The sequence below is a fragment of the Rana temporaria genome, chromosome 7, assembly GCF_905171775.1.
Source record: "Rana temporaria chromosome 7, aRanTem1.1, whole genome shotgun sequence".
NCBI lineage: Eukaryota > Metazoa > Chordata > Amphibia > Anura > Ranidae > Rana > Rana temporaria.
This window is the reverse complement of record NC_053495.1, coordinates 36,703,537-36,715,291: the sequence shown is the minus strand read 5'-3', so window position 1 is coordinate 36,715,291 and position 11,755 is coordinate 36,703,537. Positions and strand designations below refer to the sequence as shown.

At 42.9% G+C, this 11,755-nt stretch overlaps 1 long non-coding RNA gene across 2 annotated transcripts; it reads left to right on the top strand.

Moving 5' to 3' along the window:
* Positions 1–221: 221 nt before the first annotated feature.
* LOC120944814 lies at positions 222–11,755 on the top strand. 2 transcript variants are annotated; one of them, XR_005750477.1, is made up of 6 exons: positions 222–376; positions 636–657; positions 4,413–4,430; positions 10,080–10,148; positions 10,266–10,273; positions 11,567–11,755. It is a non-coding gene; the product is annotated as an uncharacterized LOC120944814 (long non-coding RNA). The 2 variants fall into 2 exon arrangements; XR_005750476.1 differs by lacking the exon at positions 10,266–10,273 and having other exon boundaries at positions 229–376.

Genomic DNA, 11,755 nt, shown 5'->3' with positions numbered 1-11,755 from the left:
TTCGGCGCGGGGACGCGCTTCATTTAAATGAATCACGCCCCCTAATCGCCGATTTGAATTCCGCCGCCAGAGATACACTACGCCGCTGTAACTTACGGCGCAAATTCTTCCAGGATTCAAACCAGTTACAGCGGCGTAGCGTATCTCTGATACGCTGCGCCGATCTAATTCTATGTGGATCTGGCCCCTTTGTTTTCTGAGAACACCATCAGCCCCTGCTTTCTTATCACACCAATCATTCCTAATCCTTGAAGATTAATTCTTCTGTGAAAATAATCTTTCAATCTTGGAAATGAAATAGCAGGGGCTGGGAGGTGACTCAAGGAGTGACCATTATTCTCTGCAGCCATGGGCTGTGGGCCCTCCGTGGATGCTGGTAATGTAGACTTTCAATCATTACAAATACAATTGTATACTATTATTATTTTTTTTAGCCTTGTAACATTTGAGCTTCCTAAGGGTTGTATTCTTACAAGAACTTTTGCAAACTATAATGTTGGGCTGGGTACAGCCAGGAAGTGAGGGGAAATCTCACCAAAGGGGACACAAGCAGTAATGAAAATAATCTGTAAAATAACTTTCATTTTCTTCTGCATGCCACCTTGTAATGTGTAATAACTCCTTCTGTTCCTTAGCTGCACGAGAGTGTAGAGACTGGTAAGGCAATTTTATTTTATATTATACTCAGTTTTATGGCATGAGACATCACACAGAAGGAGTGTATAAAAAAATTGCATATTGGTCCAGTAAAACTGTATGTACATTCGTTATGTGTGAAATAACCAGCATTGGCTCATTCATTTAGGGATTTTTCATACAATGTATATAGCTGTGTCTGTTGTGTGAATAGGACAAAATCGAATGTTCTTAAGGTATTTTCTCTTCTGGTCGAATGTTCTTAGTCTATGGTCAAAGGGTATTTTTTCTTCTTGTGAAATGTATTTAGTCTACGGTTGAATGTCCTTAGCCTAAAATTTATATTCGCAAAGGTTATTGTTTTAGGCTATATTTTTTCAGGCCGACCTAAAGTTCTGAAAGTAAAATTTCACACAAATTAAAAACAATGTGAAATAACCAGCATTGGCTCATTAGTTTTAGAGATTATTCATGCAATGTATAAAGCTGTTGCTGTTGTTTGAATAGGACAAAATCAAAAGTTCTTAAAGCGGGGGTTCACCCTTAGAGGGCACTTTTCCCCCTTAGATTCCTGCTCATTATTACTAGGGGAATCGGTTATTTATTTTAAAATATGTGCAGTACTTACCCGTTTACGAGACGCATCCTCTCCGTCGCTTCCGGGTATGGGCTTCGGGAATGGGCGTTCCTTCTTGATTGACAGGTTTCCGAGAGGCTTCCGACGGTCGCATCCATCGCGTCACGATTTTCCGAAAGAAGCCGAACGTCGGTGCGCAGGCGCAGTATAGACCCGCACCGACGTTCGGCTTCTTTCGGCTACGAGTGACGCGATGGATGCGACCGTCGGAAGCCTCTCGGAAGAATGTCAATCAAGAAGGAACGCCGGCTCCCGAAGACCCATACCCGGAAGCGACGGAAGAAGATGCAGCTCGAAAACGGGTAAGTACTGCACATATTTTAATATAAATAGCCGATTCCCCTAGACCGAACGAGCAGGAAGCTAAGGGGAGATTTTTTTATTTTTTTTAAATGGGTGAACTCCCGCTTTAAGGTATTTTCTCTTCTGGTCGAATGTTCTTAGTCTATGGTCAAAAGGTATTTTTTCTTTTGGTCAAATGTACTTTAGCTATGGTTAAATGTCCTTAGACTATAGTTTTAGGCTTTTTTTCTTCCACCAAAAAACTATTTAAATATAAAAAAATATTTGCAAAGGTTATTGTTTTAGGCTTTTTTTTTCGGCCAACTTACATTTCTGAAAACAACATTTCACACAAATTAAAAACAAAACAATGTGAAATAACCAGCATTGGCTCATTCGTTTTAGAGATTATTCATGCAATGTATAAAGCTGTTGCTGTTGTTTGAATAGGACAAAATCGAAAGTTCTTAAGGTCTTTTCTCTTCTGGTCGAATGTTCTTATGCCTTGTACACACGATCGGTTCGTCTGATGAAAGCGGTCTGATGGACCGGTTTCATCAGACAAACCGATCGTGTGTGGGCCCCATCGGTTTTTTCCCATCGTGAAAAAACTTAGAACCTGTTTTAAAATTATCTGATGGTTAAAAAAACGATAGAAAAAAACGATCCTCTGTTTTAGGCTTTTTTTTTCACCTAACTTAAATTTCTGAAATTAACATTTCGCACAAATTAAAAACAATGTGAATTAACCAGCATTAGCTTATTAGTTTTAGAGATTTGTCATGCAATGTATAAAGCTGTTGCTGTTGTTTGAATAGGACAAAACCAAATGTTCTTAAAGTATTTTCTTTTCTGGTCGAATGTTCTTAGTCTATGGTCAAAGGGTATTTTTTATTTTGGTCAAATGTACTTTAGCTATGGTTAAATGTCTTTAGGCTATCGTTTAGGCTTTTTTCTTCCGCCATAGGACAATTTAGATATAAAAAAATGTTTGCAAAGATTTTTTAGGCTTTTAGGCTTGTTTAGGCTTTTTTTTCACCTAACTTAAATTTCAGAAATTAACATTTCGCAACACATTAATATTATTTGAATGAACCAACATTGGCTCATTCGTTTTAGGGATTTGTTGTTCAATGTTTAAAGCTGGGGCTGTTGTGTGAATAGGACAAGATCAAATATTCTTAAGGTAATCTCTCTTCTAGTTGAGTGTTATTAAGCTATGATCAAAAGGTATTTACTCTTCTGGTTGAATGTCCTTAAGCCAGTGTTTCTCAATTCCAGTCCTCAGGCCCCCCCAACAGGTCAGGTTTTCAGGATTTCCATTATTTTGCACAGGTGATTTGATCAGTTTCACTGCCTTAGTAATCACCACAGCCTTTTCATCTGAGGGAAATCCTGAAAACCTGACCTGTTGGGGGGGCCTGAGGACTGGAATTGAGAAACACTGCCTTAAGCTATCATTTTAGGCTTTTTTTTCTTTAACCGAAAGAAAGACAAGTTAAATTTTAAAAATAATACATTTTCGCCAGGGTAATATTCGTGACTTTTGTGTAGCAATTTAATTTATTGTTAGCCCACTTTACAATATGAGATGCCTAAAGCCTCGTACACACGATAGGTTAACCAGAGGACAATGGTCTGAAGGACCGTTGTCATAGGTTAACCGATGAAGCTGACTGATGGTCCGTCACGCCTACACACCATAGGTTAAATAACCGATCGTGTCAGACCGCGGTGACGTAAAACACAACGACGTGCTGAAAAATACGAAGTTCAATGCTTCCAAACATGCGTCGTCTTGATTCTGAGCATGCGTGGATGGTTTAATAACCTATGGGGCCTACACACGATCGGTTTTGACCGATGAAAACAGTCCTGCAGACCGTTGTCCTCTGGTTAACCTATCGTGTGTATGAGGCCTAAGAGTTTAAAGTCTTCTGGGAAAAGCAGTGAGCCAATCACAAAAACAGAAAATTTGAGTCCTGGGACCATTCTGTGCACCAGCAATGTATAGAACGTCTTTAGGTTACAGTATTACAAAGAAGCAATTTTGGGAAATACGTGATGGAAATATAACAGTAATTATTAGGAATATTAAAGCGGAGTTCCACCTAAAAGTGGAACTTCCGCTTAACCCACTCCTCGCCCCCTTACATGCCACATTTGGCATGTAATTTTTTTGGGAGGGGAGTGGGGGCTTCAGGAGAAGGGGACTTCCTGTCACACTTCCTCCTTCTGCCGAGGGGCTGGAAAGGCAATTAGCTTAATCGGCCTTTTCACAGCCCCTCCCTGTAGGCGAGCGCCTGTCCAATCGGACGGCGCCGCTCACGCATGCGCACTGCCGCTCACGCATGCGCACTGCCGCTCACGCATGCGCAGTGGGTGCCCGGCCCTGAAGTCGAAAGCTGTCACGGCCGGGTGCCCACACTAAGAATGAAGATGCCGGCCGGCGAGGGGCGTCGCGTCGCTGGAGCCGTGGAGCAGGTAAGTGTCTGTTTATTAAAAGCCAGCAGCTACACTTTTTGTAGCTGCTGACTTTTAATAAACTTAAAAAAAAGGTGGAAAACCCCTTTAAATTACAAGATGGTTTGTGTTGCAATTATTATTATTATTTATTTTTTTTAGCCAGAATTGAGTTTTCCTTGAATTATGTGTATTAAATGTCATAAAAAAGGTGTTAAAACTCATGACTTGGACTCAATATTATTGTTCATGTTCAATATCTATAATAATGGTCACTCCTTTATTGTGCTAGCTAGAATGTTCTATAGAAGCGGGATGAGAATAGAGATCAGGATCCTTTTATCCACTTGTTCATTTATTTTTTATGATTTATTTATTTCTACAATATAACTAGGAATGACAGTGAGGGCAGGTAAGATTTGGTGGTGTTTGTATTTTGTGTATTTCTATTAGCAGTCGTGTCCCAGTTTGAAACGTTTGTGTTAAATAGAGTTTGAATGGAACATTCCACCATGTTTATTGCCCAACTGAAATTTCAGTTTAAAGAATATGTAAACCCAACATTTCATATTCCAAATGTGTGCCTGCTGTACCGCTTTCCTATTAAAAACTGACCACACTAGGCAGAGGGGCGTCAGTTTTCTGGTTTTGCTGGGAGCTAATCCAATGATCAAGCTCATGCTGACACACATTCCCCCCACCCCCTGTACAGCCATTCACTGGGAAGAAATGTTTTTGCCTTTTATTTTAATCTGAATTTAGAAGGTGAGGGTTCACATTTACTTTAAATCAGCGAATGCAGTCCAGCTGTACAAAGTCTTACAGCTCATTTACTTTACAAAGCAGCATCAGCATTAAAAGTCTGTACTCTGTGGTCTTGTCACCTCTCCACTAAGCAGGGAGCTCTAGGCAGGGCCAGATTAAGAACATCATGGGCCTGGTGCTGAGGATTTTGGTGGGGCCTTTTAGGCTGCATTCACACCTCCGCGACAAGTAACGCCACGTACGCGGCGTATTTTGCCGCGAATAGTGTAACTTTTGTTTACAAATCCTTCCTATTGCTTTGTATGGCCGAACGCCAATGCCGCCAGAATAAAAGGGTCCGGGACTTTTTTTCATGCCGCAGGTGTACGGCGTCTATGAGATGTGAACCATCTCATAGACAGCAATGGGAATTCTCCCCTCCCTGAACGCAGCCCAGCCAAGGCAAGTGACCAAAGGCACAGAACCCAGAAGGAAGACCGGGTGAAGATGGAAGTGTCCAGGCCCCGCCTGATTCATCGCAGCACTGGAGGGCTCAGTCTGAAAATGTAAGTGTACACTAATGTGCTAATATGCTGTGCATACTTGTACATTGTGGCATAACCTACCCCAGGGCCTCTAAAAAGTAGTAATGTCAGGAAAGTTTACTACCGCTTTATTATCACAGGATCCCAGGAGCCTCTCATGGGGCCCCCTACTATTTTCAGGGCCACTTTTTTATATAAGTGCTATATTTAGAGTAGCTGAGATCCCCGATGTTCCTCTATACATCATAGTAGTAATCACAAAATTAAATGAGTACTAATAATGGGCAGAACAAATATGAGAACTGATATTTCCTTTAGTTGAACTAACAAAAGTGTGTCCATTCTAGAGCTGGTAACATTGAGGATATTCAGTATAATTTTAAAGAACTGTTTTTGTGGGTAAGCGACATAGGGGAGGAGTATGGACGGTATATAAGTGGGAAGTATGTGCAGGTGAGGGAGAGGAATGTGGAAGGTCTAACAGTGGGCACTATGTACAGGAGAGGAGTACAAAGGGTACGGAAAAAAGCACTATGTACAGGAGAGGAGTGTGAAGGGTATGACAATGGGCAGTATGTACAGGAAGAGTGAGGGGGTATGACAGAGGGTAGTACATACCAGAGAGAAGTGTGGAGGGTATGATGGGGCAGTATGTACAGGAGAGGAGTGTGGAGGGTATGACAGTGGGCAGTATGTACAGGAGAGGAATGTAGACGGTATGATAGTGGGCTCTATGTATAGGAGAGGAGTGTAGAGGGTATGACAGTGGGCACTATGTATAGGAGAGGAGTGTGGAGGGTGCGACAGTGGGCACTAAGTACAGGAGAGAAGTGTATGACAGCAGGCACTATGTACAGGAGAGGAGTGTGAAGGGTATGACAGTGGGCGCTATGTATAGGAGAGGAGTGTGGAGGGTATGACAGTGGGCGCTATGTATAGGAGAGGAGTGTGGAGGGTGTGACAGTGGGCACTATGTACAGGAGAGGAGTGTGTAGGGTATGACAGTGGGTACTATGTATAGGAGAGAAGTGTGGAGAGTATGACAGTGGGCACTATGTACAGGAGAGGAGTGTGGAGAGTATGACAGTGAGCACTATGTACAGGAGTGGAAGGATATTTAGGGACTGAGTAGTGGTTAAGCGGGTCATACATGGATTGAAATTATGCAAATTATGCAGAGACCAGCCATAGTCGATCTATGTATGGGCTAGCTGGTTTTACACAAGTCAATCTATTAATCAACTTGAGTACAACCAGCCTGTTTTTTTTTTCTTAAAACAATCAGTGCTGCCAGCTAAAGTTAGCAACACTGATCATTGTACGCACTGGCAGAACACAATAACACTGCAGGAGTGATTCCCCCATCCACAGGTCAGAAGGTGAGAGGGTGTGTCTGGACAGGCTGGGGAGAGATACTAGTCAGTGGCTGGGTAGGCACTGGTAGTATCAGAGCCAGATACACACAGGTTACATACGCCACGATCGTTAGAGCGAGAACAATAATTCTAGTACTAGACCTCCTCTGTAACTCTAAACATGTAACCTAAAAAAATGTAAAGCATCGCTTAGGATACCAAAAAAAATTGTGCTAACTTAACTAACTGTTTTTTTAATGAATGAAACATTTTTTTTCCAAAAAAACATGTTTGAAAAATTGCTGCACAAATACCGTGCTAGAGCTGCACAATTAATCGTTAAAAAAATTGTGATCTTGATTCAACCCCCCTGACGATCTCCAATGCAGAGTTTGATGATTCTTTCATATAACAAGTGGAAAGACTTTCAGCTGTCAAAAGAAAATATCTGGGCAGTCTGCCAAGTTTTTAACAGGAAACATTGTAACTGACACTTCCTTCTTAGATCAAAGGGATACACTTCTGTGTGTAAAGAACAAATCTGGGCAGTCTGCGAAGTTTGTAAACAAAATGAAACATTGTAACTAACTAACATTGTAACTAAATTTAACCACTTAAAGTCCAACACTTGTTTCTTAAGTTAGAAAGCAATATTATTTGCTAGAAAATTACTTGGAACTGCCAAACATTATATATATTTTAGCAGAGACTCTAGGGAATACAATGGCTATTGCTGCAATATGTTATGTCACACTGCATTTTCCCACTTCAATGAATAATAAAAACCATAAAAACAAAACAGTGAAGTTAGCCCATTTTTTTTTTTTTTTTTTATGTGAAAGATGATGTTACGCCGTAACAATCGTGAGAGAATCGTGATCTATCTTCTAAGCAAAAAAATTGCAATTCTCATTTTAGCCAGAATCGTGCAGCTCTGTACCCTGCAACATAAAAAGTGCAAAGACCACCATAGAGTAATTTTCTAGCAAAAAACAAATGATGATTTTTACATGTAGTAGAGAAGTGTCAGAATTGGCCTGGGTGGCAAGGGGTTAATTACCATGAGTAATATACAAATAATTATTATAAGCACTGTGATCCTATCAGTCTGCTGCAGTGTGTCAGCTTGTATTTATATTGGCCGCTCTGAATGTAGCTTCTGACAGGCTGTGCAAGCAGGCCCGTATCTCCGGAACCATAAATGATAGCCGTCTCATATTTTAACCAGTTGTGGGGTAGCTCTTCCCATGCCTACCTCCAAATGTGGGGTTTCTGTGACCTCTGGTCATCGAGCTACAACCCCCCAAATTCGATCTTAGAAAAAAAAATTCTTAAAAAAAAAAAAAAAAAAAAAATTTTTTTTTTTTTTTGGGCAAATGGGCCTATCTTGAGAAAGGGGCCTGGAGCTGCAGCTCCATCAGCCCCATTGTTAATCCGGCCCTGGCTCTAGGTTTGACCCAGCAAGGGTGTGTTTGACCTCTGCAGAGAGACCACTGATTCCATATAGAGAGCAAGGGTGCTTCTTCTACAGTTTGCTGTCAATGGGCAGGCTTTGCTACTCAAGCTGTGTCTTCTTCTAAAGAAAATTAATTGTAAGACTTCAAAGACCTTTTTATGCACCTGGGACGTATTTAGCAGATTTAAACTAAAAGTTCAGCCGTAGGTGTACGTCGGCCGCTTTAAGTGCTCTAGGGGGCGCGCAATCTCTCCTCAGAGAGCCAGAACGGGGATGTGTCAATGTAAACAGACAGATCCCCGTTCTGTCAGGGAAGTAGAGAGAGATCTGCTGTTCCCAGTGATCAGGAACAACGATCTCTCTGTACTCCCTTTCAGTCCACTCCCCCCACAGTTAAGGCCCGTACACACGATCGGATTATCTGATGGGAATTATGTGATGACAGGCTGTTGTCAGAAAATCCGACCGTTTGTACGCTCCATCGGACAATTGTTGTCGGATTTTCCACGAACAAATGTGGGATAGCACGCTTTAAAATTGTCCGCAAACAAATGTGTGTTATCGGATTATCCGATTGTGTGTACACAAGTCCTTCAGTCAAAACTCCAAAGTACAAACACGCATTCTCAGAAGCAATGCTAACCATAACACGACATTAGCAGAAGTTGCCCAAAGGGTGACACTAAAGAGCTGAAAAAACATGTAGTTTCTTGTTTGTTGGCCGACAATTCTTTGCCATTTGTATGCAATCCAAGTTCACGGCCGACACCCTTCGGACAAAAGTCCTACGCTTTGTTCTCAGAAAATCCGATCGTGTGTTATGAGGCTTTAGAAACACCTCCCTAGGGAACACTTAACCCCTTGTGTTAATCTCTTCTCTGCCAGTGACATTTATACAGTAATTAGTGGCTATTTTTATCTCTGATCGCTGTATAAATGTCACTGGTCCCACATATTCACGTACAGTGGAACCTCGGATTATGCACGCGTGCATAATCCGTTCCAGGAGAATGCTTGTAATCCAAAGTACTCACATATCAAAGTGAGTTTCCCCATTGAAGTCAATGGAAACGAAAATAATTTGTTCCGCATTGACTTCAATGGAATGCAATACCGTATACGGCCTGAGGCGGGGGGCGCCAGAGAGCCTCAGAAATGGCGGAAAAGGCCCAAGCAAACCACAGAAAGACTTCCTACCCGAGATTTGCTGAGGTCAGCCGTGCTGTCCTCGGGCCTTTCCGTGCATTTCGGTGCGGATCAGCTGCAATCGGCGACGTTCGGCTTTGCTCAGCTCCAGCACCCCCCCACCTCAGGCCAAAAGCGGTACTGCACATAGATTTGGCCTTAATCGTGCTCGTTTTGTGAGACAACACTCGCAAACTGAGTCACGTTTTTTTAAAATACGAGTCTCGTATTGCGAAACGCTCGTTAACCGTGTTACTTGCAATCTAAGGTTCCACTGTAATTGTATGTCGCCCCCAGAGCCAACGAAAGCGACGTCATACAGCTACGTGAATTTGCACTGAAGGGCCGCCCTGCCGCAGTACATTGGGGCGGTCCTTAAGTGGTTAATATCACTTTAAAGTAATTCTATCTTTGTAAAACTGCTACTGTCCCCCCTCCCCCCAACTTCCCCAGGCCATGACAGAGCTGACCATACACTATACCAGGGGTCTAAAACTGGCAGCCCTACAGCTGTTGCGGAGCTACAAGTTTCATCATGCTTCTGCCTTAGGGGGGTCATGCTGTAGCCTTGCAATGCCTCATGGGAGTTGTAGTTCTGCAACAGCTGGGTGGGCCGCCAGTTTGAGACCCCTGACCTATACTATCTGATTGTGGTGTGTATGACCACCCTAAGGCAACAACAGGCAGCACAATGTCAGGTGACAAATGTACATCTGAAATATATGAATATATGAAGAAACATGCATGTAATTCCAAATCTCTTGATGACAATACAGACCCCCAACGCAGACCACACAGGTAACGGAGGACCCGGGAGACGACAACATGGAGGATGACGTGAATAGGTAGGTGGAATGGATGGAGCCACTGAGCACCACGTGAGAGAGGAGGGTGGGGAGAGTTCATCTCTAATGTTTTCTAATTATTCTTCCCATTTTATATTTTATATTTGCTGCCTGAAGGTCCAAAGGTAAGAAAAAGCATTTAGATCAAAGTATAATTAAAGGCAAAACTTTATTTAGTTTTGGAAAAAGTGGAGAAGGATTAGAACCCCCGTTTCTGGGACCATTATCATTTTTACAGCTATAAAAATGCACCGATTACTGTGAAAATGACACTGGCAGTGAAGGGGTTAACCACTAGATGGCACTGAAGGGGGTTAAGTGTGCCCTAGGGAGTGATTCTAACTGTAGAGGGGATGGGCTATGTGTGACACAACACTGATCACCGCTTCCGATTACAGGAAGCTGTGTACACTGTCCTGTCACTAGGAAGACTGGGGAAATGCTTGTTTACATCAGTATTTCCCCGTTCTTCCTTATCATGCCCGCGGACATCGAATCCGAGGGACCCGCGGTTGGAGTCACGGAGCTTGCGGCGGGCGCGTCCAGGGTTGGACTGGGACAGAAATTTGGCCCTGGACTTCATCCAGACTGGCCCACTTTGACAGGTCTCTCCCATGGCGGCCGGACACCTCCCGCACCCCCCTGGCCACCCAAGCCCCCTCTCCCCCTTCACTAGCCGTTCTACTTTATTAGAGTAGAACGGCTGGTACTGGTACTCTTATAGGCAGTACCAGTGGGGAAGCTAGACATTATTTCACCCGGGGCAAAGAATCAGTACGGTGCCCCCCCCCCCCGCATGGGACAAGATTAGGCAAAAGTGAGAAACTCCCAGGCCATAGCTGTTGAGTCAGCTGTCTGTCCCCTCCCCCGTGCTCCTCTGTAGTCCCCCCTGCTTCTTTGTTCCCCTCAGGTGAGCGCTGCGGGGAGGGAGAGACAGAGGAGCAGAGGGGGGCAGCGGTCCGCTGTCACTGAAGCCGGCCCACTGAGCCATCGGCCCACCGGGAAACTCACTGTAGTCCCAATGGCCTGCGTCTGCGTGCGGCGGTCGGGAAGCAGTTAAAGCAACCTAAAAATATATATTTTTTAAAAACATTCTATACAGTGAAACCTCGGATTGCGAGTAACGCGGTTAACGAGCGTTTCGCAATGCAAGCATTTTTTTTTTTAAATCCTGACTTGATTTGTGAGTGTTGTCTCGCAAAACGAGCAGGATTCAAGCCACAGCGGTGTGCAGTACCTTATTTGGCCAGAGGTGCGGGGGCGCCGGACCCGTTCGGAAGATGCTGGAAATCGGCAACACAGGCATGCAACAAAAAGGGTGAAAATTGCCCTTTATTTAAAAAGGACAATTGTTTATGATATAAAAATAATTTTAATAGAAATATGATTTTTTATTTATATTTTACGTTACATTGCAGATACTGGAGGCACCTAGGAGGGAACTCTATTATCTGAAGACATGAGAAAAGAATTCACTATTGGAATGGGAAAACAAGATTCAACGTATTACAAATATACATTCAAATGTCCAATCAACTTACACTGTCCTACATACATGATTTGTATCTACTTTGCAATTCTAGGAAATAAAATAAGATTCTTATAAA